The sequence below is a fragment of the Pristiophorus japonicus genome, chromosome 33 (assembly GCF_044704955.1).
Source record: "Pristiophorus japonicus isolate sPriJap1 chromosome 33, sPriJap1.hap1, whole genome shotgun sequence".
Classification (NCBI taxonomy): Eukaryota; Metazoa; Chordata; class Chondrichthyes; family Pristiophoridae; genus Pristiophorus; species Pristiophorus japonicus.
This window is the reverse complement of record NC_092009.1, coordinates 5,265,379-5,290,505: the sequence shown is the minus strand read 5'-3', so window position 1 is coordinate 5,290,505 and position 25,127 is coordinate 5,265,379. Positions and strand designations below refer to the sequence as shown.

Here is a 25,127-nt window from a genome sequence, read left to right as displayed (position 1 = left end):
TCTGAAAGCAGCCGGAATGTGCCTGCCTCAGCCGTGAGGTAACACTTGTTTATTTATAAAAAGAGAAGCAACTATCCTCATTCAGCAAATATAAGGCAAGATATCATGAAAAGAGGTTTTTGGACATTTTAAGTGATGTGTTTAATGCTTCAGTCCTTTTTGTGTTTAATTCCCACCCCCTCTCTGGCTGTGCCTGCACTGAGCTTACCTCTAGGTAAGGTTGTTCTGATCTTACAAAAGTGGGAACTTACTCCAGCCGGAGTTAGTTTGTAGTAGGTTTTCACTGCCGAATCTTGCAAAAAAAGGCTTGAGTGGCTGGACACACCCCCTTTTGAAAGAAAGTACCATACCTGAAGCCAACCTCAACGAACTCAGTTGAACTGGAGCAAACTAATATCCGAGAATTGCAATTTCTAACATTCTCCAAAGTAAACTAGTTGCTCCAAAAAACTAGGAGCAACTGCACCCGAAAGTTGGGCCCTCAGTGCAGGACAGAAGTTGTTTAAGGTGAGCCAACACATTCCCGATCAGCAACGAGGGAGCTCACTGGTCAGCTCCCCTCTGTTGGGGCTGTTGTACCAGAAGTTTCTGTAAGGCAATAAACGGCAATGCCTCGGCGCCAATTCAACGGTTGGCACTCATGCTGGCGTCCTACGACTATACCATAAGGCACAGACTAGGCACAGACAACTGTTCCGACGCGCTCAGCATGCTACCTCTGGCGACCACGGAAGGGTCTGACGAACAGGAATGTGAGATAGTCATGGCAATCAATGCATTTGAGTCCACAGGTTCGCCCATAACAACTCACCAAATCAGAGCCTGGACGGCCAGCAACCCCACGTTATCCTTAGTAAAAAGATGTGTCCTAACCGGTGACTGGGCAGAGGCTCGTGATGCCTGCCCCGAGCAATTAAAACCCTTTCACAGGAGCATGCATGAGCTATCACTTCAAGCAGACTGCCTGATGTGGGGCAGGCGAGTCGTCATGCCTCTGCGAGGCAGAGAGGCATTTGTCTGGTAGCTCCACCGCGAGCACCCGGGGATTGTTCTCATGAAGGCCATAGCCAGATCCCACGGCTGGTGGCCTGGTATTGACGCGGACCTGGAGCTCTGCGTCCGAAGGTGCACTATTTGTGCCCAGCTCAGCAGTGCCCCCAGGGAGGCTCCACTGAGCCCCTGGCCCTGGCCTACCAAACCGTGGTCGCGGGTGCACGTAGACTATGCGGGCCCATTCATGGGCAAAATGATCCTCGTAGTTGTAATGCATTTTCAAAGTGGATCGAATGCACCATTTTAAACTCGAGCACAACCTCCACCACTTGGAGAACCACACGTGAAAGGTCCCCGGTTTGAACCCGTGAAGAAACATTATTTTGGAGACTATATTTGCTGTGAAATAAATTGAATAAAATTCGCCCCAGGTTCCTTGTCGCATGAGCACTGAAAATTTTAAACCAGTCTCCGAAATACAGAGTGTGTAATGTCAGATAGCGTAGAAAACTTCATCAATAATTCAAGCTCCTTAAATGATTAACAAAAGAACAGAAGAAATAGGAACAGGAGTCGGACATTCGGTCCCTCGATCCTGCTCTGCCATTCAATAAGATCATGGCTGATCTGACCATGGACATTGAGTTTAGGGACTCGGGGACCTGTTCTCTCTCCCCTGAGAAGGTTCACGTTCTACAGTCCAGCCTCTAAAAGGCACCACTCTGTGCACAGTACTTGCCGGGTTTGAGTCCTGAGGATGAGTCATCCGCCTGGAGCCACAGGTCGAGGTCATGAATGCTTGGCTCACGGAGATGGCCTTCTGCAGTGTGACTGTGGTATCTGCTGACAGTAGCTTATGAAGAAGGCCCTCGTGGCCGATTCCGATGACAAAGATATCCCGCAGTGCTTCGGTGAGGTGGTCACCAAAATCCCACTGTGCCGAATGCCTCCTGAGGTCTGCAGCATATTTCGTTATCTCCTGGCCTTCGGGCCGTCGTTGTGTATAAAACCGCTGTCTGGCTGTGAGGTTGCTCTCTTTGGGCTTGAGTTGTTCTTGGATCAGTGTTACAAGCTCCTCGTACATCTTGGTCATTGTCTTCGCTGGTGCCAGCAAGTCCCTGACGAGGCCGTAGATGGTGGGCCCACAACTGGTTAGCAGGATAGCTCTGCACTTATCAGCCAGTGTGACCGTGTTGTCACCTGCCAGATAGTTTGCTGTGAAGAAATGGGCAAGCCTCTCCACAAAGGCTTCCCAATCATCACCATCGGCGAACTGCTGCAATGTACCAAGGTTAACCATTTTCGTGTGAAGGTCCGTTATCGCGTCGCCAATTGTTATACCTTCAGATGCTCTGATAATGACTCCACGAGACAATGTGTAGTGCTTGAACTGTAGTGACCTTCGTCCTTTATTGATAACCACAGAGTGAGGATCACACCTGATGGCTTGCCTTTTATACCAGGCCAGGCACATCTGAACATGTAAGCTACAAGCCTCCCACTGCAGTTCCTCTGGTGCACAACTTGCAATAGTTCAAGCAATAACCATGTAGGACATATGACAGGTGTCACTGTGGAACCGTTTCTCTCACTCAAAGTTAGACACACTACCGTGGGCACCACGAGGTCTAGGTAGGTAGCCATTGACATTCAGTTTCATATATAAATATATATAACTATATCGACATGTATCATAACTGTTCCCTGGTGGTCAAGGGGTTAAGATCCAGCGCACTAACCTGGTTTCAATCCTCGATCAATTCATCGCATAAAAATAATTGAGTTCTGTGAGACGGTTAATAATTTCTGTAATCACCATGAATACCAATACTTTCTGTGATAGACCGACCTTACAGACTATCTGGCTTCTCCTGCCCTTTGTCAGGCACGTGTTCGAGGTATAATTTTGTAAACTGGGTGAGTTCGCTGATCGCAGGGAGATGGTAGGAGCCTCTGTTGCCCCACTGTGAGGAAGTGAACATGGTGGCTGGGTGATTGGTGACATTTCTGTAAAAGGCAGCGGAGGAGAAGGATTGAGAACTTTCAGTGTGGGACAGAAGTTGTTTAAGGTGAGCGAACACATTCCCAGTCAGCACAGAGGGAGCTCACTGGTCATTGTTCTTTTGGATATTGTTCTTCCAGAATTAATATTTCCTTTGCTGTGTCGAAATAACCAAATCCTTGCTCCAAGGTCTGTCTCACTTTTTCAACGGTGTCAGGCAGAGATACGCCTGATGCCCTCGTTTATTTCATGTGAGAGGACACAAAAGTACAAAATCAACCTGCAGGTGGCCACACACAGCACTGAATAGTCAGGATGGCCGAGCGGTGTAAGGTGCTGTATTCACGTTACTGTTCTCCTCTGGAGATGTGGGTTCATGTCCCATTTAATCATTAAGCGAAACAAATTTGTGTTGTTACCACCAACTCCTTAAAAGTGCGATTCAGCAGTCCACCTGCTCGCTGAACATTTCTGTCTGACCTGGTGCTGAAGTTTGTTCATTCTTCTGTCGACCATCAATCATGTATTTTGCTCTGAGCATGTGAGGAACTTTTATCCCGATCTCATTGGGTTTAATTTTGGTAATCTGGTGCTGAAAGTGGAGATGTTTCCGCAGTGTAATGGTTAACGCGTTCGCCTCACACGCGAAAGCAGCTCGGGGGGAAATATTTTCTGGAGCTTTCTCATGCCTGTTCAGAGGAGAGTTTGTTTTTCTGTGAAAGGTCAAGAGATCAGAAGAACGTAAGAGTTAGGAACAGGAGTCAGGTATTCGGCCCATATTCAAGTTTTCAAGATCTTTCCGCCCGGTTTCGGACCGGGGACCTTTTGTGTGTTATGCAAATGTGATAACTACTACACTACGGAAACACTGTGGTCGAATCTATCTGAGGATAAAACCACAGCTCTAACCTGCACAGCAAGCCGAGAATTCAGGAGCTTGTTTTAAGAGAATAGAATAAGGGTGCTATATTTATGAAGGCTGTAAGTGCCTTTTCCACGGCTCGGGAAACTACTATCAGCAATGGCAGACATCGATGACGAGGTCCAACACCGCCTCAAGTGTGCCAGCACAGCCTTCGATCACCTGAGGAGGAGAGTGTTTGAAGACCAGGACCTCAAATCTGCCATCAGGCTTATGGTCTACAGGGCGGTGGTGATACCTGCACCGAGGTATGGCTCCGAGACATGGACTATATACAGCAGACATCTCAAATTACTGGACAAATACCATCAGGGCTGTCTACGCAAGATACTGCAAATCCCCTGGGAGGACAGACGCAACAACATTAGTGTTCTCGCTCAGGCCAACATCACCAGCATTGAAGCACTGACCACACTCGACAAGCTCCGCTGGGCGGGCCACATTGTCCACATGCCCAACATGAGATTCCCTAAGCAAGCGCTCTACTCAGAACTCCGACACGTTAAGCGAGCCACAGGTGGCCAAAGGAAACGTATCGGGCACACCCTCAAAGCCTCCCTGATAAAATTTTACATCCCCACCTGCACCTGGGAGTCCTTGCTCCTTGGGTTCAGTTGCCGGATCGATCATCCTCAGCCACGTGGTATGTCACAGCACGTTTGCACATTCACTGGAGTTACCCCATCGTTGTGCAGCCTTTGCACACGTAGTGCTTGAATCGACATTGATGGGCCCGAGGATTACCCCCGCAGCACCAACACGGTGTTAATAGATTCACATTTACCCCCGATGGCGCACTCTGAGTCATCACAGGTCTTGCAGCCACAGACGTATCGACCCTCCCATATGCAGTTCGGCCTGCTAGCGACATCATTTTATGCACAGTACTTGCCGATGAGCTTCGATGTTGAGAAGATATCTGTTTGGTGTTATCGTCCGTGGCCATGCATGCCTGGGCGATCGCGATGGCCCTGCTCAGGTCTCGGTTTTCAGCAGCCAACAGCTTTCAAAGATTACCTCGTGGATGATGCCCAGCACGTAAAAGTCCCACAGCATTTGCCCCAACGCAGCAAGGTCCCGCAAAGTGTCTCAGGTCGGTGACATAATCCGCCAGGTCCTGGTCCGCGGAGCGATGGTGCGTGTAAAAACGATATCTGGCCATGAGGATACTCTCCTTCGGCTTGAGCTGGTCCCAAACCAGTGTGCACAACGCTGAATATTCCTTCTCCGTTGGTTTTGTCGGTGTGAGCAGAATCTTGATGAGGCTGCATATTTTAGGCCCACAGACGGTGAGGAGAACCACCCTTTGCTTGGCCACGTTAGTGTCTCCTTCCAGCTCGTTGGCCACAAAGTACAGGTCGAGCTGCTCGACGAAGGCTTCCCAATCATCACCCTCTACGGATCTCTCTAATATTCCAACGGCAGCCATGGTTGTGTGAAGGTTCGTATTCTGTTACTCGTCGCCAATTGTTGTGTAGAAAAAAACTCCCCGAGGCTGAGTACTGTGAGCTAAACTTAGTGTGACCTTAGTCTTCTTTATTACAACTCCAGAGTGCCTGAACAACATGGCAGCCGACCTTTTATACTGGCCCTGCACGTGTGAGCAGGTGACCATTAGGACTCCAACAGTCGCGCCCTCTGGTGGCAAGTATTACATAGTTACAAAATTCACAGAATTGTTATCGTGCAGAAGTTATAATTCCAATGAATGCCTGAATCATCCGAAAGGAGCCTGGTTTGTAGGACAAGGCTACATATCAGGAAGGAGTGTAGTTAGATGACAAGGGAAGTAATTTTCTGATTATAAGTTAGGAGAATAAAAAGAGTAAATGCTGGTAACACTGAGCAGGTCAGGCAGCATCTGTGGAGAGAGAAACAGAGTTAACGTTTCAGGTTAATGAACTTCCATTAGAAGTTGGGCACTTGTGTTAGGTAATACTATTAAAAATTTAAATTGTCACGTAGCAGGGATAAGGAAAAGTTATAAAATGTGGCATTTGGAACAGATAGTTTAGACTCCGATTAATTTTTGATCAATTTGTACACCGAGCAGGGAACTGTAACGTGTTTGAGTTCTTCGGCGAACATTCGCAAGGTTTGGGTGTAAGTACTGTTGTTAAGTGTATGTTTAATTATTGTATGTTTAATAACTCTGACATTTAATGTTGCGGACCATATTACTACACTGCGCGTGTTCCAGCTCTGTTTGGAACACCGATCCCTTCAATCTGTCGCTTGACAGGGACAGTTGGATTCACCGTTTCTTTGTTTGGTGAAATTTCAAAGTTTGAAAGCGGAGAACATCAACCTGGTCACCTACTCACTATCCGCTACACGCTGCTCCTGTGAGATAAAGCCCAGTTGCTGTTTCCATCTTGAATGCAGGTACAAGCAGAACTCATTCACAGAAAGGCCAAGTCCAAGAGATACCTGATTCTTTGCAGCGAACTCCTTCGCAAAGAGTTGCAGTTCGTGTGGGTTGAATCGGGCACATCTTTCCCCACACTCCAACACTTCAAACATAACTCAACGGCTGGAAAGCGCTTTGGGGTGTCATGAGTTCCTGAAAGGTGCTGTCGAAATGCAAGTCCTTCTTTGCAAAAATTCGATGCAAGTTCAAAATTCATGGGTACATTGAGGGCTCGTCCGGGATTTGAACCCGGGACCTCTCGCAAATTTTAAGTAACAACCCCAAAGCGAGAATCATACCCCTAGACCAACGAGCCAACTACTGCACAATTGTGGAGCTCAGGTGTAACCATTATTGAAGCATGTTTACTGTGTTGCTATTCTTGATCGGTGGAGCACATGGGACGGAATCAGTGAATTTGCTTTTTCGACCTGTCTTCTGAAGCACCGCACAGTCCCACTCCGACAGTCAATGAGCTGTTGGGACGGTACTGTATCCAGGCTGCGGGTGGGCAACAGGCGCCTGGCTGCAATGAGCGATAAAATCTAGCGTGAGCCAGAAGCCCGGCGTGCTCAGTCGGTAGAAGATGAGACTTTTAATTACAAGGTCCTGGGTTTAAGCCCCATGTTGGGCGATTGCATTTCTTTTAATTTTATGTTGCTTTCATGGAAAATCATCATTAATTAACCCACAATCTTCTTTTGCACAATTAAAGAAATCTAACTGAAGGAACTCGATAATTGAATCATTTCTTCTGTGCTCTGCAAGTGAACTCTGAAACCATAAATCATTTTACACACTGTGCTTTCGGGGTCTGGGTCAAAATGTTCATTGCTGATAACATCAACAGGAGACTGGGGAAACAGTGAGACTGACTTTAGAGCAAGGGTCCGGTTATTGTGAAACACCAAAGGAAATAGCAATTCTGGAAGAATAACATCGAAACGAAATGTGAGCTGACATCCTGAAAGAAGTGTTAAGGCAGATGGTTAAATGCTGCAGCCCTTTCTGCAAAAAATTCCTTTCACAAATATTTCAATGTCCGAAACGGCACAAAGCAAAAACGTTCCTTTCAAAGTCAATAAACACCTGAATTTCCGCACCCCGCGAATCTCCTGAATCAGATGCCTCTAGTTTTGCCGACTCAATCCATGTCACTTTGCAATGTGGTGCTCCCACCCACACTATGAAATGTGCCACTAACTTATCGAATCATGGAATGGTTACAGCACGGAAGGCCATTCGGCTAATCGAGCCCGTGCCGACTCTCAGAGAGTCCCACTCCCCCGCCCTTGCCCCGTAGCCCTGCAATTGTTTTTCCTTCAGACACTTATACAACTCCCGTCTGAAAGATAAGGTTGAGTCTTCCTCCACCGCCCTTTCAAGCCGTGCATTCCAGATCCTAACACTCGCTGCTAAATGGCCATCTCCTGTTCCTATGTGTAAAGTCTTGGAAACACGAGATCAATTCCTGCCACATTAACCGCCTTCCAAAATACAGCACCGTCATTCCATTCTCGTAAAACCAGCTCCTGAAGTATCGGCCAGCTGTGTAGGTTAAAGCTCTGGTTATATTCCTGAGATGACTGGAACCACAGCGTTTCTGTAGTGTAGCGGTTATCACGTTCGCCTCACACGTGAAAGGTCCCGGTTCGAGCCCGGGAAGAAACATTATTTTGGAGACTTTTTTTGCCGTGAAATAAATTGAACAAAAGTCGCCCCAGGTTCCTTGTCGCATGAGCACTGAACATTTTAAACAAGGCTCCTAAATGCAGAGTGTATAAAGTCAGATAGGGGAGAAAACTTCATCAATGATTCAAAATCCTTAAATAATTAAAGTTCAGTTATTGAAGTTTCCACTGTCCATCAGTGACGATTCTACAAAACAACGCTGTCGGTTAATGAATGGGGAATAAAACAAATAATCTTCACCCATCCCCATCGCCCGACACAGAGTTTAATTCGTTGCATGTCATTCTTTTAAAGATTTTGAATGAAAGAGTTACTTTCTGAATCCGGGCTCCCTCTGTGAGCGCCGCACCACTAAAGGAGCAGGAAACACATTAAATAGTTGACCACAATTGCTGACATTTCTTAAGCTTTTTTCTTTGTTTTTTCAGCTATTCATCCTTTTCAGCTCATGACTGCGGATATTGCTGTGATTAAATCTGAACACAATGCAATGTCTCACAGTCCCTGCCTCGGTTAATACCAGCAGATCTGAGCCGCATTTCAAACCCACAAACAACTCAATAGTTATTCGCTCTTCCCAGTTCCAGAGCTCAGAGGGTTATTGTCCATTCCTGTGATGCAAGCTAGCTCAGACCCAGGCCAAAGGTCCCCGTACACCGAGCACACGCTGAGGAAAACTCCGGGGGAGTGGATATCCTATTGTGGGGGGCGACAGGACCCTCGGACTCTTCAATAATCTCTGACAGCTCATCTGAAAGCAGCCGGAATGTGCCTGCCTCAGCCGTGAGGTAACACTTGTTTATTTATAAAAAGAGAAGCAACTATCCTCATTCAGCAAATATAAGGCAAGATATCATGAAAAGAGGTTTTTGGACATTTTAAGTGATGTGTTTAATGCTTCAGTCCTTTTTGTGTTTAATTCCCACCCCCTCTCTGGCTGTGCCTGCACTGAGCTTACCTCTAGGTAAGGTTGTTCTGATCTTACAAAAGTGGGAACTTACTCCAGCCGGAGTTAGTTTGTAGTAGGTTTTCACTGCCGAATCTTGCAAAAAAAGGCTTGAGTGGCTGGACACACCCCCTTTTGAAAAAAAGTACCATACCTGAAGCCAACCTCAACGAACTCAGTTGAACTGGAGCAAACTAATATCCGAGAATTGCAATTTCTAACATTCTCCAAAGTAAACTAGTTGCTCCAAAAAACTAGGAGCAACTGCACCCGAAAGTTGGGCCCTCAGTGCAGGACAGAAGTTGTTTAAGGTGAGCCAACACATTCCCGATCAGCAACGAGGGAGCTCACTGGTCAGCTCCCCTCTGTTGGGGCTGTTGTACCAGAAGTTTCTGTAAGGCAATAAACGGCAATGCCTCGGCGCCAATTCAACGGTTGGCACTCATGCTGGCGTCCTACGACTATACCATAAGGCACAGACTAGGCACAGACAACTGTTCCGACGCGCTCAGCATGCTACCTCTGGCGACCACGGAAGGGTCTGACGAACAGGAATGTGAGATAGTCATGGCAATCAATGCATTTGAGTCCACAGGTTCGCCCATAACAACTCACCAAATCAGAGCCTGGACGGCCAGCAACCCCACGTTATCCTTAGTAAAAAGATGTGTCCTAACCGGTGACTGGGCAGAGGCTCGTGATGCCTGCCCCGAGCAATTAAAACCCTTTCACAGGAGCATGCATGAGCTATCACTTCAAGCAGACTGCCTGATGTGGGGCAGGCGAGTCGTCATGCCTCTGCGAGGCAGAGAGGCATTTGTCTGGTAGCTCCACCGCGAGCACCCGGGGATTGTTCTCATGAAGGCCATAGCCAGATCCCACGGCTGGTGGCCTGGTATTGACGCGGACCTGGAGCTCTGCGTCCGAAGGTGCACTATTTGTGCCCAGCTCAGCAGTGCCCCCAGGGAGGCTCCACTGAGCCCCTGGCCCTGGCCTACCAAACCGTGGTCGCGGGTGCACGTAGACTATGCGGGCCCATTCATGGGCAAAATGATCCTCGTAGTTGTAATGCATTTTCAAAGTGGATCGAATGCACCATTTTAAACTCGAGCACAACCTCCACCACTTGGAGAACCACACGTGAAAGGTCCCCGGTTTGAACCCGTGAAGAAACATTATTTTGGAGACTATATTTGCTGTGAAATAAATTGAATAAAATTCGCCCCAGGTTCCTTGTCGCATGAGCACTGAAAATTTTAAACCAGTCTCCGAAATACAGAGTGTGTAATGTCAGATAGCGTAGAAAACTTCATCAATAATTCAAGCTCCTTAAATGATTAACAAAAGTACAGAAGAAATAGGAACAGGAGTCGGACATTCGGTCCCTCGATCCTGCTCTGCCATTCAATAAGATCATGGCTGATCTGACCATGGACATTGAGTTTAGGGACTCGGGGACCTGTTCTCTCTCCCCTGAGAAGGTTCACGTTCTACAGTCCAGCCTCTAAAAGGCACCACTCTGTGCACAGTACTTGCCGGGTTTGAGTCCTGAGGATGAGTCATCCGCCTGGAGCCACAGGTCGAGGTCATGAATGCTTGGCTCACGGAGATGGCCTTCTGCAGTGTGACTGTGGTATCTGCTGACAGTAGCTTATGAAGAAGGCCCTCGTGGCCGATTCCGATGACAAAGATATCCCGCAGTGCTTCGGTGAGGTGGTCACCAAAATCCCACTGTGCCGAATGCCTCCTGAGGTCTGCAGCATATTTCGTTATCTCCTGGCCTTCGGGCCGTCGTTGTGTATAAAACCGCTGTCTGGCTGTGAGGTTGCTCTCTTTGGGCTTGAGTTGTTCTTGGATCAGTGTTACAAGCTCCTCGTACATCTTGGTCATTGTCTTCGCTGGTGCCAGCAAGTCCCTGACGAGGCCGTAGATGGTGGGCCCACAACTGGTTAGCAGGATAGCTCTGCACTTATCAGCCAGTGTGACCGTGTTGTCACCTGCCAGATAGTTTGCTGTGAAGAAATGGGCAAGCCTCTCCACAAAGGCTTCCCAATCATCACCATCGGCGAACTGCTGCAATGTACCAAGGTTAACCATTTTCGTGTGAAGGTCCGTTATCGCGTCGCCAATTGTTATACCTTCAGATGCTCTGATAATGACTCCACGAGACAATGTGTAGTGCTTGAACTGTAGTGACCTTCGTCCTTTATTGATAACCACAGAGTGAGGATCACACCTGATGGCTTGCCTTTTATACCAGGCCAGGCACATCTGAACATGTAAGCTACAAGCCTCCCACTGCAGTTCCTCTGGTGCACAACTTGCAATAGTTCAAGCAATAACCATGTAGGACATATGACAGGTGTCACTGTGGAACCGTTTCTCTCACTCAAAGTTAGACACACTACCGTGGGCACCACGAGGTCTAGGTAGGTAGCCATTGACATTCAGTTTCATATATAAATATATATAACTATATCGACATGTATCATAACTGTTCCCTGGTGGTCAAGGGGTTAAGATCCAGCGCACTAACCTGGTTTCAATCCTCGATCAATTCATCGCATAAAAATAATTGAGTTCTGTGAGACGGTTAATAATTTCTGTAATCACCATGAATACCAATACTTTCTGTGATAGACCGACCTTACAGACTATCTGGCTTCTCCTGCCCTTTGTCAGGCACGTGTTCGAGGTATAATTTTGTAAACTGGGTGAGTTCGCTGATCGCAGGGAGATGGTAGGAGCCTCTGTTGCCCCACTGTGAGGAAGTGAACATGGTGGCTGGGTGATTGGTGACATTTCTGTAAAAGGCAGCGGAGGAGAAGGATTGAGAACTTTCAGTGTGGGACAGAAGTTGTTTAAGGTGAGCGAACACATTCCCAGTCAGCACAGAGGGAGCTCACTGGTCATTGTTCTTTTGGATATTGTTCTTCCAGAATTAATATTTCCTTTGCTGTGTCGAAATAACCAAATCCTTGCTCCAAGGTCTGTCTCACTTTTTCAACGGTGTCAGGCAGAGATACGCCTGATGCCCTCGTTTATTTCATGTGAGAGGACACAAAAGTACAAAATCAACCTGCAGGTGGCCACACACAGCACTGAATAGTCAGGATGGCCGAGCGGTGTAAGGTGCTGTATTCACGTTACTGTTCTCCTCTGGAGATGTGGGTTCATGTCCCATTTAATCATTAAGCGAAACAAATTTGTGTTGTTACCACCAACTCCTTAAAAGTGCGATTCAGCAGTCCACCTGCTCGCTGAACATTTCTGTCTGACCTGGTGCTGAAGTTTGTTCATTCTTCTGTCGACCATCAATCATGTATTTTGCTCTGAGCATGTGAGGAACTTTTATCCCGATCTCATTGGGTTTAATTTTGGTAATCTGGTGCTGAAAGTGGAGATGTTTCCGCAGTGTAATGGTTAACGCGTTCGCCTCACACGCGAAAGCAGCTCGGGGGGAAATATTTTCTGGAGCTTTCTCATGCCTGTTCAGAGGAGAGTTTGTTTTTCTGTGAAAGGTCAAGAGATCAGAAGAACGTAAGAGTTAGGAACAGGAGTCAGGTATTCGGCCCATATTCAAGTTTTCAAGATCTTTCCGCCCGGTTTCGGACCGGGGACCTTTTGTGTGTTATGCAAATGTGATAACTACTACACTACGGAAACACTGTGGTCGAATCTATCTGAGGATAAAACCACAGCTCTAACCTGCACAGCAAGCCGAGAATTCAGGAGCTTGTTTTAAGAGAATAGAATAAGGGTGCTATATTTATGAAGGCTGTAAGTGCCTTTTCCACGGCTCGGGAAACTACTATCAGCAATGGCAGACATCGATGACGAGGTCCAACACCGCCTCAAGTGTGCCAGCACAGCCTTCGATCACCTGAGGAGGAGAGTGTTTGAAGACCAGGACCTCAAATCTGCCATCAGGCTTATGGTCTACAGGGCGGTGGTGATACCTGCACCGAGGTATGGCTCCGAGACATGGACTATATACAGCAGACATCTCAAATTACTGGACAAATACCATCAGGGCTGTCTACGCAAGATACTGCAAATCCCCTGGGAGGACAGACGCAACAACATTAGTGTTCTCGCTCAGGCCAACATCACCAGCATTGAAGCACTGACCACACTCGACAAGCTCCGCTGGGCGGGCCACATTGTCCACATGCCCAACATGAGATTCCCTAAGCAAGCGCTCTACTCAGAACTCCGACACGTTAAGCGAGCCACAGGTGGCCAAAGGAAACGTATCGGGCACACCCTCAAAGCCTCCCTGATAAAATTTTACATCCCCACCTGCACCTGGGAGTCCTTGCTCCTTGGGTTCAGTTGCCGGATCGATCATCCTCAGCCACGTGGTATGTCACAGCACGTTTGCACATTCACTGGAGTTACCCCATCGTTGTGCAGCCTTTGCACACGTAGTGCTTGAATCGACATTGATGGGCCCGAGGATTACCCCCGCAGCACCAACACGGTGTTAATAGATTCACATTTACCCCCGATGGCGCACTCTGAGTCATCACAGGTCTTGCAGCCACAGACGTATCGACCCTCCCATATGCAGTTCGGCCTGCTAGCGACATCATTTTATGCACAGTACTTGCCGATGAGCTTCGATGTTGAGAAGATATCTGTTTGGTGTTATCGTCCGTGGCCATGCATGCCTGGGCGATCGCGATGGCCCTGCTCAGGTCTCGGTTTTCAGCAGCCAACAGCTTTCAAAGATTACCTCGTGGATGATGCCCAGCACGTAAAAGTCCCACAGCATTTGCCCCAACGCAGCAAGGTCCCGCAAAGTGTCTCAGGTCGGTGACATAATCCGCCAGGTCCTGGTCCGCGGAGCGATGGTGCGTGTAAAAACGATATCTGGCCATGAGGATACTCTCCTTCGGCTTGAGCTGGTCCCAAACCAGTGTGCACAACGCTGAATATTCCTTCTCCGTTGGTTTTGTCGGTGTGAGCAGAATCTTGATGAGGCTGCATATTTTAGGCCCACAGACGGTGAGGAGAACCACCCTTTGCTTGGCCACGTTAGTGTCTCCTTCCAGCTCGTTGGCCACAAAGTACAGGTCGAGCTGCTCGACGAAGGCTTCCCAATCATCACCCTCTACGGATCTCTCTAATATTCCAACGGCAGCCATGGTTGTGTGAAGGTTCGTATTCTGTTACTCGTCGCCAATTGTTGTGTAGAAAAAAACTCCCCGAGGCTGAGTACTGTGAGCTAAACTTAGTGTGACCTTAGTCTTCTTTATTACAACTCCAGAGTGCCTGAACAACATGGCAGCCGACCTTTTATACTGGCCCTGCACGTGTGAGCAGGTGACCATTAGGACTCCAACAGTCGCGCCCTCTGGTGGCAAGTATTACATAGTTACAAAATTCACAGAATTGTTATCGTGCAGAAGTTATAATTCCAATGAATGCCTGAATCATCCGAAAGGAGCCTGGTTTGTAGGACAAGGCTACATATCAGGAAGGAGTGTAGTTAGATGACAAGGGAAGTAATTTTCTGATTATAAGTTAGGAGAATAAAAAGAGTAAATGCTGGTAACACCGAGCAGGTCAGGCAGCATCTGTGGAGAGAGAAACAGAGTTAACGTTTCAGGTTAATGAACTTCCATTAGAAGTTGGGCACTTGTGTTAGGTAATACTATTAAAAATTTAAATTGTCACGTAGCAGGGATAAGGAAAAGTTATAAAATGTGGCATTTGGAACAGATAGTTTAGACTCCGATTAATTTTTGATCAATTTGTACACCGAGCAGGGAACTGTAACGTGTTTGAGTTCTTCGGCGAACATTCGCAAGGTTTGGGTGTAAGTACTGTTGTTAAGTGTATGTTTAATTATTGTATGTTTAATAACTCTGACATTTAATGTTGCGGACCATATTACTACACTGCGCGTGTTCCAGCTCTGTTTGGAACACCGATCCCTTCAATCTGTCGCTTGACAGGGACAGTTGGATTCACCGTTTCTTTGTTTGGTGAAATTTCAAAGTTTGAAAGCGGAGAACATCAACCTGGTCACCTACTCACTATCCGCTACACGCTGCTCCTGTGAGATAAAGCCCAGTTGCTGTTTCCATCTTGAATGCAGGTACAAGCAGAACTCATTCACAGAAAGGCCAAGTCCAAGAGATACCTGATTCTTTGCAGCGAACTCCTTCGCAAAGAGTTGCAGTTCGTGTGGGTTGAATCGGGCACATCTTTCCCCACACTCCAACACTTCAAACATAACTCAACGGCTGGAAAGCGCTTTGGGGTGTCATGAGTTCCTGAAAGGTGCTGTCGAAATGCAAGTCCTTCTTTGCAAAAATTCGATGCAAGTTCAAAATTCATGGGTACATTGAGGGCTCGTCCGGGATTTGAACCCGGGACCTCTCGCAAATTTTAAGTAACAACCCCAAAGCGAGAATCATACCCCTAGACCAACGAGCCAACTACTGCACAATTGTGGAGCTCAGGTGTAACCATTATTGAAGCATGTTTACTGTGTTGCTATTCTTGATCGGTGGAGCACATGGGACGGAATCAGTGAATTTGCTTTTTCGACCTGTCTTCTGAAGCACCGCACAGTCCCACTCCGACAGTCAATGAGCTGTTGGGACGGTACTGTATCCAGGCTGCGGGTGGGCAACAGGCGCCTGGCTGCAATGAGCGATAAAATCTAGCGTGAGCCAGAAGCCCGGCGTGCTCAGTCGGTAGAAGATGAGACTTTTAATTACAAGGTCCTGGGTTTAAGCCCCATGTTGGGCGATTGCATTTCTTTTAATTTTATGTTGCTTTCATGGAAAATCATCATTAATTAACCCACAATCTTCTTTTGCACAATTAAAGAAATCTAACTGAAGGAACTCGATAATTGAATCATTTCTTCTGTGCTCTGCAAGTGAACTCTGAAACCATAAATCATTTTACACACTGTGCTTTCGGGGTCTGGGTCAAAATGTTCATTGCTGATAACATCAACAGGAGACTGGGGAAACAGTGAGACTGACTTTAGAGCAAGGGTCCGGTTATTGTGAAACACCAAAGGAAATAGCAATTCTGGAAGAATAACATCGAAACGAAATGTGAGCTGACATCCTGAAAGAAGTGTTAAGGCAGATGGTTAAATGCTGCAGCCCTTTCTGCAAAAAATTCCTTTCACAAATATTTCAATGTCCGAAACGGCACAAAGCAAAAACGTTCCTTTCAAAGTCAATAAACACCTGAATTTCCGCACCCCGCGAATCTCCTGAATCAGATGCCTCTAGTTTTGCCGACTCAATCCATGTCCCTTTGCAATGTGGTGCTCCCACCCACACTATGAAATGTGCCACTAACTTATCGAATCATGGAATGGTTACAGCACGGAAGGCCATTCGGCTAATCGAGCCCGTGCCGACTCTCAGAGAGTCCCACTCCCCCGCCCTTGCCCCGTAGCCCTGCAATTGTTTTTCCTTCAGACACTTATACAACTCCCGTCTGAAAGATAAGGTTGAGTCTTCCTCCACCGCCCTTTCAAGCCGTGCATTCCAGATCCTAACCACGCGCTGCTAAATGGCCATCTCCTGTTCCTATGTGTAAAGTCTGGGAAACACGAGATCAATTCCTGCCACACTCACAGCCTTCGTAAATATTGCAGCGTCATTCTATTCTCGGAAAACAAGCTCCTGAAGTATCGGCCAGCTGTGTAGGTTAAAGCTCTGGTTATATTCCTGAGATTACTTGAACGGTAGTGTTTCTGTAGTGTAGCGGTTATCACGTACGCCTTACGCGCGAAAGGTCCCCGGTTCGAGCCCGGGCAGAAATATTATTTTGGAGACTATTTTTGCTGTGAAATAAATTGAACAAAAGTCGCCCCAGGTTCCTTGTCACATGAGCACTGAACATTTTAAACCAGTCTCCTAAATGCAGAGTGTGTAAAGTCAGATAAGGGAGAAAACTTCATCAATGATTCAAAATCCTCGAATGATTAAAGTTCAGTTATTGAAGTTTCCACTGACCCTCAGTAACAATTCTACAAAACAACGCTGTCGGTTAATGAATGGGGAATAAAACAAATAATCTTCACCCATCCCCATCCCCCGACACACAGTTTAATTCGGTGCATGTCATTATTTATAAGATTTTGAATGAAATAGTTACTTTCTGAATCCGGGCTCCCTCTGTGAGCGCCGCACCACTGAACCAGCAGGAAACACATTAAATAGTTGACCACAATTGCTGACATTTCTTAAGCTTTTGTCTTGTGTTTTTTCAGCTCTTCGTCCGTTTCAGCTCCTGACTGCGGATATTGCTGTGATTAAACCTGAACACAATGCAATGTCTCACAGCCCCTGCGTCGGTTAATACCAGCAGATCTAAGCCACATTTCAAACCCACAAAAAAATCATTAGTTATTAGCTCTTCCCAGGTCCAGAGCTCAGAGGGTTATTGTCCATCCCTGGGATGCAAGCTACCTCGGACCCGGGCCAAAGCTCCCCGTACACCGAGCACAACCTGAGGAAAACCCCGGGGGAGATGATATCCTGGTGTGGGGGGCTACAGGGCCGTCGTACCCTTAAATAATCCCTCACTGCTCATCTGAAAGCAGCCGGAATGTGCCTGCCTCAGCCGTGAGGTTACACTTGTTTATTTATAAAAAGAGAAGCAACTATCCTCATTCAGCAGATATAAGGCAAGATATCATCAAAAGAGGTTTTTGGAAATTTTAAGTGATGTGTTTAATGCTTCAATCCTTTTTGTGTTTGATTCCCACCCCCTCTCTGGCTGTGCCTGCACTGAGCTTACCTCCAGGTAAGGTTGTTCTGAACTTACAAATGTGGGCACTTACTCCAGCCGAAGTTAGTTTGTTTTAAGTATTCACTGCCGAAACTTGCAAAACAGGCCTGAGTGGCTGGACACGCCCTTTTTTGAAAAAAAATACCTTACCTGAAGCCAACCTCAACGAACTCAGTTGAACTGGAGCAAACTAATATCCGAGAATTGCAATTTCTAACATTCTTCAAAGTAAACTAGTTGCTCCAAAAAACTAGGAGCAACTCCACCCGAAACGTGGGCCCTCAGTGTGGGACAGAAGTTGTTTAAGGTGAGCCAACACATTCCCGATCAGCACAGAGGGAGCTCACTGGTCCGCTCCCCTCTGTTGGGGCTGTTGTACCAGAATTTTCTGTAAGGCAATAAACGGCAACGCCTCGGCGCGAATTCAACGGTGGGCACTCATGCTGGCGTCCTACGACTATACCATAAGGCAGAGACAACTGTGCCGACGTGCTCAGCATGCTACCCCTGGCCACCACGGAAGGGTCTGACGAACAGGACTGTGAGATAGTCATGCCAATCAATGCCTTTGAGTCCACAGGTTCGCTCCTAACAGCTCAGCAAATCAGAGCCTGGACGGCCAGCAACCCCACGTTATCCTTATAAAAAAGATGTGTCCTAACCGGTGACTGGGCAGAGGCTCGTGATGCCTGCCCCGAGCAATTAAAACCCTTTCACAGGAGCATGCATGAGCTATCACTACAAGCAGACTGCCTGATGTGGGGCAGACGAGTAGTCATGCCTCTGCGAGGCAGAGAGGCATTTGTCCGGTAGCTCCACCGCGAGCACCCGGGGATCGTTCTCATGAAGGCCATAGCCAGATTCCACGTCTGGTGGCGTGGTATTGACGCGGACTTGGAGCTCTGCGTCCGAAGGTGCACTATTTGTGCCCAGCTCAGCAATGCCCCCAGGGTGGCTCCACTGAGCGCCTAGCCCTGGCCTACCAAACCGTGGTCGCGGGTGCACATAGATTATGCGGGCCCATTCATGGGCAAAATGTTCCTCGTAGTAGTAGATGCATTTTCAAAGTGGATCGAATGCACCATTTTAAACTCGAGCACAACCTCCACCACTTTGGAGAACCACACGTGAAATGTCCCCGGTTTGAACCCGTGTAGAAACATTATTTTGGAGACTACTTTTGCTGTGAAATAAATTGAACAAAATTCGCCCCAGGTTCCTTGTCGCATGAGCACTGAATATTTTAAACCAGTCTCCGAAATACAGAGTGTGTAATGTCAGATAGGGGAGAAAACTTCATCAATGATTCAAGCTCCTTAAATGATTCACAAAAGAACATAAGAAATAGGAACAGGAGTCGGCCATTCGGCCCCTCGATCCTGCTCTGCCATTCAATAAGGTCATGGCTAATCTGACCATGGACATTGAGTTAACGGACTCGGGGGCATGTTCCCTCTCTCCTGAGAAAGTTCACGTTCTGGAGTCCAGCCTCTAAAAGGCACCACTCTGTGCACAGTACTTGCCGGGTTTGAGTCCTGAGTGATGAGTCATCTGCCTAGAGCCACAGGTCGAGGTCATGAATGCTTGGCTCATGGAGATGGCCTTCTACAGTGTGACTGTGGTATCTGCTGACAGTTGCTTATGAAGAAGGCCCTCGTTGCCGATTCCGATGACAAAGATATCCCGCAGTGCTTCAGTGAGGTGGTCACCAAAATCCCACGGTGCCGCCAGCCTCCTGAGGTCTGCAGCATATTTCGTAATCTCCTGGCCTTCGGGCCGTCGCTGTGTATAAAACCGCTCTCTGGCGGTGAGGATGCTCTCTTTGTTCTTGAGTTGTTCTTGGATCAGTATTACAAGCTCCTCGTTGTCTTCATTGGTGTCAGCAAGTCCCTGACGAGGCCACAGACCGTGGGCCCACAATTGGTTCGCAGGATAGCTCTGTACTTATCAGCCAGTGTGGCCGGGTCGTCACCAGCCAGGTCGTTTGCTGTGAAGAAATGGACAAGCCTCTCCACAAAGGCTTCCCAATCATCCCCCTCAGCAAAATGCTGCAACGTACCAAGGTTAGCCATTTTCGTGAGAAGATCTGGAATCTCATCGCCAATTGTTATACCTTCAGATGCTCTGATGATGACTCTACGAGACAATGTGTCATTTATTGATAACCACAGAGTGAGGATCAGACCTGGTGGCCTGCCTTTTACACTAGGCCAGGCACACCTGTACAGGTAAGCTAAAAGTCTCCCATGCAGTGCCATCTGGTGCACACCTTGTAATATTACAAGCAGTAACCATGTAGAACAAATGACAGGTGTCACTGTGGAACAATTTCTCTCACTCAAGTTTAGACACACTACCGTGGGCGCCACGAGGTCTAGGTAGCTAGCCATTGACATTCAGGTTCATATATAAATATATATAAATATATTGACATGTATCGTATCTGTTCTCTGGTGGTCAAGGGGTGAAGACCTGGGGCACTAACCTGGTTTCCATCCTCGATCAATTCATCGCATAAAAATAATTGAGGTCTGTGAGACGATTAATAATTGCTGTAATCTCCATGAATACCAATACTTTCTGTGATAGACTGAGCTTACAGACTATCTGGCTTCCCCTGCCCTTTGCCGGGCACGTGTTCGGTGTTTAATTTTGTAAACTGGTTGATATGGCTGATCGCGGGGAGACGGTAGGAGCCTCTGCGGCCCCACTGAGAGTCTGTGGAAGTGAACACGGTGGCTGGGTGATCCGTGACATTTCTGTAAATGTCAGCGGAGGAGAAGGATTGAGAACTTTCAGTCTGGGACAGAAGTTGTTGAAGGTGAGCCAACACATTCCCGATCAGCACAGAGGGAGCTCACTGGTCAGCTCCCCTCTGTTGGAGCGGCTGGAGCAGAGGTTTCTGTAGTGCAGTGGTTATCACGTTTGCTTTACACGCAAATGGTCCCTGGTTCGATCCTGGGTGGAAACATTATGTTTAAACTTGCTGTGGATGAACAATCGGAGGCGAGTTTAGTCTCCCTGCAAATGCTGCCTGACCTGCTGAGATTTCCAGCATTTGCTGTTTTTATTTGCTCAGGCAAAAGGGCTCCCTTATTCCTTAATTGCTTTTTATTTCACTTTAATAAATAGATAACTTTGAGTGAGAGAAAACGGATCCACCGAGGACCTTTCGAGAGTGAGGCCAACGTGATATCCGCTGCAATGCAGCCCATCAAAGGGCGAGAAATCACTGAATATAAAGGAGGAGCTCACCAATATCAGGGGCAGTGCAGTCTGGTCAATGTCAAACCCTCCTTTCTTATTCAGCAGTGGTATGAACGGGAGTCAGACGTCACAAAGTTTCATTAAAGACACAAATACAAGGAACACTTCCAAATCTTTTCAGTGTAAAATTCTTTCACTTTATTTGAAATCCTTCTGCGTTGAATCTGAAAATACGCACAGTGGGATTTTATCTTCACTACTGATTGTATTTTGTGCGCACGGTAGGAATAACCGGTGCTGTTAAATTTGAGAAAAGTTGCCCCAGATTCGTGGTGTCATCGGCAATGAAGAGTTTGAACCAGAAAGCTAAAATACAGTGTGTAAAATGGGATATGGTTTTCGAGTTAAGATGCAAAGCCCAGCACAAATGATTGAAGTGTGGATTGTCCCTGAGTTAGCATTTGTTTGAATGTGTAAAAGAAGGTGAGGTGTTATTAATGATGCTTTCCTATGAAAGCAAGAGAAAAGTTTTCGAACAAACCATCCGGTGACAGTCAGGTGAGCGCTGCTTGTGACACCTGGTGGAAATGGGCGAGGATTTTAAAGCCCCTTGTATTGCAGAACCGTCATATAGACGAACATCCCTTAACTAATGTGTAGACCTTGTGGTGCAAAGGTAGTGTGCCTGACTTTGGATTAAAGGGTTGCGTGTTCAAATCATGTCGGGGTCACTGTTCTTTTAGCAATTGCTGTTTCACAATAACCAGACACTTGCTGCAATGTCTCTCTCACTGGTAAGTAGTGGTGAGGTTGGTGACAGCATCAAACAAGAAAGAAGGGATGTGTGCAGTGGTGGTACAGCAGTTATCATGGGTGACTTTCATCGACACAGGGATTGGGCTAACCACATGGCAGTAATGTGGTGGAGGAGGATTTCATGGAGTGTGTTATAGATGGTTTTCTCAACCAAGAAGGGAGCTGGCCATCCTTGACTGGGTGATGTCTAATGAGAAGGAACTAATTAGCAATCTTGTTGTGCGAGACCCCTTGGGGAAGAGTAACATAATATGGTAGAATTCTTCACTAAGATGGAGAGTGTCACAGTTAATTCAGACACTTGGGTCCTGAACTTAAGGAAAGGTAATTTTGACGGTATGAGGTGTGAATTGGCTAGAATAGACTGGCCAAGGATACTTAAAGGGTTGACGGTGGATAGGCAATGGCAAATATTTAAAGATCACACGGGTGACTTCAGCAATTGCACATCCCTGTCTGGAGTAAAAATAGAACGGAGAACGTTGCTCAACCGTGGCTAACAAGGGAAATTTAGGATAGTGTTAAAACCAAGGAAGAGACAGATAAATTGGCCAGAATAAGGAACAAACCTGAGGACTGGGAGAAATTTAGAATTCAATGGAGGAGGACTAAGGGTTACATTAGGAGGGGGAAAATGGATTATGAGAAGAAGCTTGCTTGGAACATACAAACTGACTGCAAACAGTTCTGTAAATATGAACAGTAAAAGATTAGTGAAGACAACTGTAGGTCCCTTGCAGTCGGATTCAGGTGAATTTATAACGGGGAACAAAGAAATCGAAGACCAATTGAACACATACTTCAGTTCCGTGTTCACGCAGGAAGACACGAATAACCTTCCAAAAGTACGAGGGGACCGAGGGTCTAGTGAGAAGGAGGAACTGAAGGATATCCTTATGAGGTGGGACATTGTTGGGATTGAAGGATGATACATCCCTGGGGCCTGATAGTCTACATCCAAGAGTACTTAAGGAAGTCGGCCTATAAATGGTGGATGCATTGGTGAACATTTTCCAGCAGTCGATTGACTCGGGATCAGTTCCTATGGACTGGAGGTTAGCTAATGTAACACCACTTTTTTAGAAGGGAGGGAGAGAGAAAGCGAGTAATTATAGACCGGTTAGCCTGACATCAGTCATGGGGAAATGTTGGAATCAATTATTAAGGATGAAACAGCAGCGCATTTGGAAAGCAGTGACAGGATCGGTCCAAGTCAGCATGGATTTATGAAAGGGATGGATTTATGCTTGACAAATCTTCTGGAATTTTTGAGGATGTAACTAGTAGAGTGGACAAGGGAGAACCAGTGGATGTGGTGTATTTGGACTTTTAAAGGCTTTTGACAAGGGTCCACACAAGAGATTGGGGTGCATAATCAAAGCACATGGTATTGGGGGTAATATACTGACGTGGATCGATTACTGGTTGGCAGACAGGATGCAGAGAGTCGGGAATAAAGGGTCCTTTTTAAAATGGCAGGCAGTGACTAGTGGAGTGCCGCAGGGCTCAGTGCTGGGACCCCAGCTCTTTACAATGTACATCAATGATTTGGATGAAGGAATTGAGTGTAATATCTGCATGTTTGCAGATGACACTAAACTGGGTGACGGTGTGAGCTGTGAGGGGTACGCTAAGAGACTGCAGGGTCACTTAGACTTGTTAGGTGAGTGGGCAAATTCATGGCAGATGCAGTATAATGTGGATAAATGTGAGGTTATCCACTTTGAGGGCAAAAACGTGAAGACAGAATATTTTATGCATGGTGGCAGATTAGGAAAAGGGGAGGTGCAACGAGACCTGGGTGTCATGGTTCATCAGTCATAAAATTTGGCATACAGGTACAGCAGGCAGGAAAAAGGTAAATGGTATTTTGGCCTTCATAGCTAGGGGATTTGAGTACAGGAGCAGGGAGGTCTTACTAGCGCTGTACAGGGACTTGGTGAGGCCTCACCTGGAATATTGTTTTCAATTTTGGTCTCCTAATCTGAGGAAGGACGTTCTTGCTATTGAGGGAGTGCTGCGAAGGTTCACCCGACTGATTCCCGGGATGACTGGACTGACAAATGAGGAGAGACTGGATCAACTGAGCCTTTATACATTGGAGTTTGGAAGGATGAGAGGGGATCTCATCGAAACATACAAGATTCTGATGGCACAGGACTGGTTAGATGCGGGTAGATTGTTCCCGATGATGGGGAAGTTGGAGCAGGCTCGAAGGGCTAGATGGCCCACTCCTGTTCCTAATTCTTATGTTCTTATAGCAATTCTGGAAGAAAAACATTGAAACGAAATGTGACCTGACACCCAGAAAGAAGTGTTTAGGCAGAAGGTTAAATGCTGCATCCCTTTCTGCGAAAAATTCCTTTCCCAAACATTTCTCTGACCGAAACGGCACAAAACAAAAATGTTCCTTTCAATGTCATTAAACTCCCGAATTTCCGTGCCCCGCGAATCTCCTGAATCAGATGTGTCTACTTTTGCCGACTCAATCCATGTCCATTTGCAATGTTGTGCTCCCACCCACACTATGAAATGTGCCACTAACTTATCGAATCATGGTATGGTTAGAGCACGGAAGGCCATTCGGTCCGTCGAGACCGTACCGACTCACAGCGAGTCCCACTCCCCCGCCCTTTCCCCGAAGCCCTGCAATTGTTTTTCCTTCAGACACTTATCCAACTCCCATCTCAGAGATAAGATTCAGTCTGTCTCCACCGCCCTTTCAAGCCATACATCCCAGATCCTAACCACTCGCTCCTGTTACGATGTGTAAAGTCTGGGAAACACGAGATCAATTCCTGCTACACTCACAGCCTTCCTAAATAGAGCACCTTTATTCTATTCTCGTAAAACCAGCTCCTGAAGTATCGGCCAGCTGTGTAGGTTAAAGCTCTGGTTATGTTCCTAGCACCATGTCAATCGAAGTGTTGTGGTTATCACGTTCGCCTAACACGCGAAAAGTCCCTGGTTTGAAACCGCGTGGAAACATTTTGAACATTGTTCAATTAAAATATCAAAAAATGGAATAATTGACATTAATGGTTCAATATTAACAAAGTTGGTGTTTGTTTCTGCTGATGTTAATAACCCTTCAACTAGGCTGGAGTTTAATATTTTGATATTTCAAATAACAGTGTTGATATTTGATGTCTCCAAGATAAGAGAGGCTAATTGATGTCCTGTTTCTGACTGCTCCATTTTTGATCGGAGCGGAGGAGCGGTGAGAGATCGGGGCCCAGGAGCGTCGTGATCGGGGCTCAGGAGAGGCGAGGGACCAGGGACAGCACGGGCCAGCCCACACTGCGATCTATGGATAGTCGGCGCATGTGTACACACTAGGTCCATGCAGCAGAGCTTGGTCTAT

The 25,127-nt window shown here is 46.9% G+C and overlaps 5 non-coding genes across 5 annotated transcripts; 3 read left to right on the top strand and 2 right to left on the bottom strand.

Annotated features, from left to right (window-relative positions):
• Positions 1-6,555: 6,555 nt before the first annotated feature.
• On the bottom strand, positions 6,556-6,643 carry trnap-ugg (transfer RNA proline (anticodon UGG)). Its single transcript is given in 2 exon segments — positions 6,556-6,591; positions 6,608-6,643. It is a non-coding gene; the product is annotated as a tRNA-Pro (tRNA).
• A 1,283-nt stretch (positions 6,644-7,926) lies between these two features.
• trnav-cac (transfer RNA valine (anticodon CAC)) lies at positions 7,927-7,998 on the top strand. Its single transcript has one exon. It is a non-coding gene; the product is annotated as a tRNA-Val (tRNA).
• A 7,326-nt stretch (positions 7,999-15,324) lies between these two features.
• trnap-ugg (transfer RNA proline (anticodon UGG)) lies at positions 15,325-15,412 on the bottom strand. Its single transcript is given in 2 exon segments — positions 15,325-15,360; positions 15,377-15,412. It is a non-coding gene; the product is annotated as a tRNA-Pro (tRNA).
• A 1,284-nt stretch (positions 15,413-16,696) lies between these two features.
• Positions 16,697-16,769, top strand: trnav-uac (transfer RNA valine (anticodon UAC)). The gene has a single exon. It is a non-coding gene; the product is annotated as a tRNA-Val (tRNA).
• Positions 16,770-20,638: 3,869 nt separating this feature from the next.
• trnav-uac (transfer RNA valine (anticodon UAC)) lies at positions 20,639-20,711 on the top strand. The gene has a single exon. It is a non-coding gene; the product is annotated as a tRNA-Val (tRNA).
• Positions 20,712-25,127: the final 4,416 nt, after the last annotated feature.